The sequence below is a fragment of the Eumetopias jubatus genome, unplaced genomic scaffold (genome assembly GCF_037043125.1).
Source record: "Eumetopias jubatus isolate StellerSeaLion01/CBP00866 unplaced genomic scaffold, mEumJub1_p1.0 scaffold_27, whole genome shotgun sequence".
Taxonomy (NCBI): Eukaryota; Metazoa; Chordata; class Mammalia; order Carnivora; family Otariidae; genus Eumetopias; species Eumetopias jubatus.
In genome coordinates, this window is record NW_028274833.1 from 1,012,093 (window position 1) to 1,018,092 (window position 6,000).

A 6,000-nucleotide genomic window follows, 5' to 3' on the forward strand; every position below is an offset into this window, starting at 1 on the left:
CCGGGCCGGGCCTCAACGTCATGCCATTGCCCGAGCACTGGTGGGAGATGCTAAGAGGTGGGGGACGCTGGGCCCACGTCTCCCCCAAGCTTTAGGCCCTCGTGGACACCCTACCAAACGTAGAGGACTACCCTGCGTTCCCCCGAAATGGCCTAGCCTAGGACCCCTTCAGACCGTGTGCCAACATGGGAGCTGTCCCGCTCCTGTGGTGGATTATGAGGTCACACTTTCATCTGAGAAGCACAAGCAGAGCCGGGGACCAGCAGGCAGGTACCCCGGCATTCACAAACCAAGAAGCTGAGAGACCAGGCTCCCCTGCAGTCCGAGAGAGCCAAGCGTTCCCTCCTAGAGCTTCAGGCACCTCCGCGCCCTGGAAGGTGCAAGGCTAGGTCCTACAGATCATTAAAATCCACAACCTGATGCCAAACAGGCGATCCGTACTGCATACTGAAAGGGAAAAGAAGCATCCATGCAGTTTGGCTGCCAAACCCTCCGTGGGGGGGGCGGTTCCCAGAAGGTGTGGAGCAGGGAGCCTCACAGGGTGGGGCACGGTGGGGGGCAGGAAGGTATCGCCCCATCACCCTCAGGGCTGCTGCCCTTGCAACCACTTTAGCTGGGGATGGAGAAGAGCCTCGTGGGGCCAAAGCTCACATCTCCCGCTCTGCTGGCAGCGGATTCGGTGCTCTGCCAGCTTCCCTAGGCAGTGGCGTCTCAGGCAAGCAGATGCCCGTTTGGGGGAGGAGCACCCCAGGGGCTCACCTCACCACCTCCCGGGTGAGGCTTGAGACAGGTACTCTGTATGCTCCGGGGCTTTCCATGGACCCACGCACAGAAGGGAAAGGGCTATTAGCCTCACAGTCATCACGGGACACACAGCACACGGGTGGGTGGCCCAGCCCTTGCAATTAGCAACCATGCTACCCCTGCCCCTCCCCTCTGACTGTCTGCACCTTGGCGGACCCCAAATGAGGGCCCTAGGGAAATGGGCCTAGGGATCCTGGGGGAGTGTTGGTGCGTGAGTGTCAGGACGAGTGAGTGGGTGAAGGAGCCTCTGAGTGCATGGGTGAGTGAGTGTGTGCCTGAGTGAGGGACCGCGTGGGTTTATGTCAGGGGATGTGAGTGAGTAAAGGAGTGTTTGTGGGGGGCTGACTGAGAGTGAGTGTGGGTGTCAGTGTGTGGGAGTGCCTGAATGAGTATGTTTGGGGAGGGTGTGAGTGACTGTGCAGCGAGTGTGCTTCTGGGTCTGTGTGTGTGTGTGTGTGTGTGTGTGTGTGTGTGTGTGTGTGTCTTTCCCCCACCATTTAGACCCTCGCCCTGCCCCCTGTGCCCAAATGAGAGCGTCATCTTTCTTACCTCCCACCTCCCTCTGTCCCCTCTCCCACCGTCCCTGCATACGGCCTGTCCCCCACTCCCTAACATTGTTGCTGGTCCTGAGAGGCTGACGGTGTCCGCAAGAGCCTGTGAGCGTTCCTAGGCCTATGAAGAGCACCAGCGCTGGGTTCAACAGAGTAATGGACCTTGGGATCTCCCCCCCGCCACCCCCGTGGCGTGTGCAGTGGATGTGTCTGAGGACACCCTCCAGGGAGCATCCCTGGAGGACTGCCATCGCCATCCAGCGAACCTGGGTCCTACAGACGTTTGGCCCTGGCTCGTCGCAGCCTTTCCTTGAACTCCCTCATTTCCCCAGGGAAGAGATGAGCCCCACTTAGCTGGCCTTGGTCTGTTTCCGCTCCCTGGCCAGCGCCCCCGCAGCCCCAGGGGAAGGACCTCTGCCCCCTGGGTTGCAGTCCCCGAGCGTGCGTGCCCCAGGCCTCTGGGCAAGCATAAAGGCCCAGGCAGAGAAGTCAAACCCCGACAGGAGGCCGATGTGCTCAGGCACTCCCCCACCCCCTTCCACAAAGGGCAGCGTGCGCACCCGAGCGCCCGCACGCACAAAGTCACACACAGAAAAACGTGCCGTTGTTTATGTAAATTTCAATAATTTTTCAGAGCTCCTGGGGCCTCAATCTGCCCTACGTTTCGCCCCGGCACCACTCTTCAGTTATTTCCTGCGCAGAGGAACCGGGCCGACCATGCAGCTCCATCTGAAGCTTTTGGACTGGCTTCGGTCAAGTGCGATGCTCCCTCATATTCATCTCATGATCTTGACGCTCCCTGGGAGGGACAGACACACAGACACGCAGAGAGACACACACACACAGAGGTACACAGGAGGTGACCCGTGTAGGTAAGGTTGCTTGAGTCTTTGAAGGCCCTCCCCAGGAACGGCGGTCACTCTCCCCTGCCACTCCCTGCCTCTGACTGTGATCGCCTCACCTTTCCTCCACCCACGTATTAAGTTATCTGTGCATGGTGACCAGTCCTCTCAGCATGGTGGTGGTGGGGGCGGTCAATGGACCTGCCTATGGAAATAAATGTGGTTTCCAGACCAAGACAAGTTATCCATTTCTTCTAGGCTATCCATATTTTTACAGATAGGTGTTTATAATTTTCTGTTATACCTGCTTATATGTCTGTGTTGTTTTTTATTTAGATTTTTTTCATTTGAATCCCTTTTCTTGACTAATCTGCCTACTGTTTCATCATTTTGGTGATTTTTTAAAGAACTAGTTCCTGTTTTTATTGTTTTGTTCCATTGTTTTATTTTAGTTTCTATGTCTCTTAATTAATGTTTGGTCTGGATTATTTTTCCTTTTCTGTGTCTTAGGTTTTATTCTTTGTTCTTTTTGTAACTATTTTTAAGTGTAAATTTAATTAGGTTTAGCTTGTTTGTGGGAGATATGTCTTGCATTTTGAAGTTAAGACTCTATTGTTAATTCTCCTCTAGGACTGCTTTTGCTGCATCCCAAATGTTTTGGATGACGTGTTTTTCTTTTTCAAAAAATGATTTTATTTATTTTTTTGACAGAGACAGCGAGAAGGGGAACACAAGCAGGGGGAGTTGGAGAAGGAGAAGCAGGCTTCTCGCTGAGCAGGGAGTCCAATGAGGGGCTTGATCCCAGGACCCCAGGATCATGACCTGTGCTGAAGGCAGACGCTGAACGACTGAGCCACTCAGGTGCCCCTTGGATGATGTGTTATCATATTCCTTTGTTTTCATATATTTTGATTTTGTTCTTTGATTTGCTACTTGGCTTATTCATTTTTTGGTACTTTGTTATTCAACCTCCATGTATTTGCGATCCTTCCAGAGTTTTTTGTTTGACTTCTACTTTTGTAGAGATGCATTGTATGATTTCAATCTAACTTGTTGAGATTGGTTTTGTGGCCTAATATGTGATCTCTTCAGGAGACGCTTCCGTGGGCACTGGAAGCGAAGGTGTAATTCTGCTGCCTTAGACAGAAATGCCCTGAATAGGTGTGTAAAGGCCACCTGGTCCAGTGTGTCATTTCAGCCCTTGTTTCATTGTTCCTCTTCTACTTAGATGATCTGTCCTTTGCTGTGAGTAGATGTTCATGTCCCCTACTAGGATGATTTCCTTGTTATCAGTGAGTGGCTTTAAGGTGGTGATTAATTGCCTGTGCTACGTGGCTGCTCCTCTCATCATAGGGGCATATATATGTACCGCTGTTAGACCTTCTTGTTGGGTAGGCCCTATTTGTAAGTTATAGTGTCCGTCTTCATGTCTTCTCATGGTCTTGGGCTGAACATCTCGTTTGTCTAAGAGAACTATGGCTACTCTACCTTTCTTTCGATGTCTGTTGGCATGACAAATGCTTCTCCACCCCGTCTCTGTCCATGAGGAGGTGTCTTGGGGCCAGACATGAGTCTTTTGTACAACAGCTATCCATGGGTCTTGTTGCATTGCGGTTTTGTGTGATTTGGTGTAGCGTGGTGTGCATTTTGTAGATTATGCTGTCGTGAGTCTCTCAACTGGAGCATTTAGTCCATTTACATTTAGAGTAGTGATGGCAAGATATGAATTCAGTGCCCTTGTGTGAGCTGTAAGGTCATTGTGTCTGTAGATTGTGACTGTTCCTTTCCGGGCTTTGTGACTTTTGGTGTCTCTTTGTGCTCAATGGGTCTGCTTTACTATTTCTTGCAGGGCTGGTTTAGGGTTCCCAAATTCCTTGTGTATTTGTTGGTTATGGCAGTTCTTGATCTCTCCTTCTCTTCTGAATGACAGCCTTGCTGGATCAAGGATCCTTGGCTGCATATGTTTCCCATTTAGAACAAAATGCCAGTCCTTTCCTGGCCCACCCAGTGTCTGTGCACAGGTCTGCTGCAAGCCTTCTGTTTCTACCCTTGTTAGTTCAGGACCTTTCTCCCAAGCTGCTTTCAGAGTGTTCTCATTCTCCCTCTCATTTGCAAGTGTCAGTCTGATAGGTCATGAGGTTGCCCTATTTTTGTGGATGTTGAGGGGAGTTCCCTGTGCCTGTTGGACTCAAATGCCCGTGGTTTTCCCTGGATTAGGGAAATTCTCAGCTATCACTTCTTCCACTAACTCTTCTGCCCTCTTTCCATGCTTTTTCTTCTGGATCTCCTGCAATAGGAATAGAAGTTTGCTTAATGCAAAGGCCAAATTCCCTAAGACGGCTTTCATGATCAAATAGTGTTCTTGTACTCTTCTTTTCTGGTTTATTTTTCCCCATATTTTCTCTGCTAGAGCACTGATTGGCTCTTCTGCTTCAGCCATGCTCAGTTTGATGCTCTCCACTTAGTCCTGCCTCTTGGTCCTAGCATGTTCCACTCTGGCCAGACTAGAGTAGAGTGCTTTTGTTTCTAGAGTGACGGGTTTTCTAGAGCCTTTTTTTTCTTTTCTTTTTTCTTTTCATTTCTTTCTTTTCCTTTCTTTTTTCATTTGCAAGCCCAGTGAGTATGCTTTTGACATGGTTTCAAATTCTACTTCAGATGTCTGACTGATACCCATATTGATTCAATCCCTGGCTGTGAGGACAAGTTCCTGTGCTTTCTTCTGGGGTGAATTTCTCCATTGGGTCCTGCTGTCCTGAAGACAAGAGGAGAAAGGAAAAGAAAGAAACAAGAAAACACAAACACCCAGATATCCCCAGGACCACAACAAAAACAACAACAAAAGTAGATCCTGGATGTGTTTTGGTCCGCTTGTGCAAAGAATCTAGATTGCAAGATTAGAGAGAAGGAAAATAAATACCACCAGATGAGTCAAATCTGAAACCTATATACGCGTGTGTGTATATATATATATACATACATATATATGGAACGTATCCCTGAAAATGAAAATTGAAAGAGAATACACAAAAAAGTTGAAAAAAAAAACAATGAAAAGGAACAAATCTAAGAAAGGGATATGTATAAAGTAGAGATAAAAAATGTACCAGGAATGAAGAGAAGGAATTGAAAGGACAAAAGTAACTGAAAAAATAATCACAAACCAATGAAAGACCTAAAGTAGAAAGGATGCTAGATACTCTTTTGCCCCTAGAGCTGAAGCCTCGCCGTTCTCTCTGCTCAGGAAACTTGGTGGGTTGCAGTTGTGTGTGCTGGTCTCCTGGGGAAGGGGCCTGTTGTGCTGACTGCCCGCGGGACTTGCCCTAGGCGAAAGGCTTGGGCAGGGCATGGAGAGGCGGGGCTTACTTGTGAGAGTTCCCGGACTCCAGTAGGTGGCGCTGCTTTCCTCCCTAAAGTGTTTCAACAATGATGGGTGGGATGAAAATGGCACTGCCTCCCCTCTCTAGTCCCAGGGCTGAAAATTCCCGGCTCCCCACTCTTGAGGGAGCCCTCTTGGAAGAGCAATCAATCGCACTTGTGTCCCCTGTTTTCTGTCAGAACTCTGTATTCACATGCTTATTTAGTTATTGATTGATTGCTCTTCCTTGTCAAGCTCCTTTTGATGGAAGGTTACTTTCTTTTTTTGTTGTTTTTTCCAGTGAGATTTTTCTCCTTGAGGCAGGCCTGGGAGGCTCTAGAGTTCCCCCTTCAACCTGCTTGAGCTGTATCTGAAATGTTGTGGGCAGTTGTGTTATCAGTTGCATTGGTTGCAAGTTACTCGTGTTTTGAGGTTATTGAAATTCAAG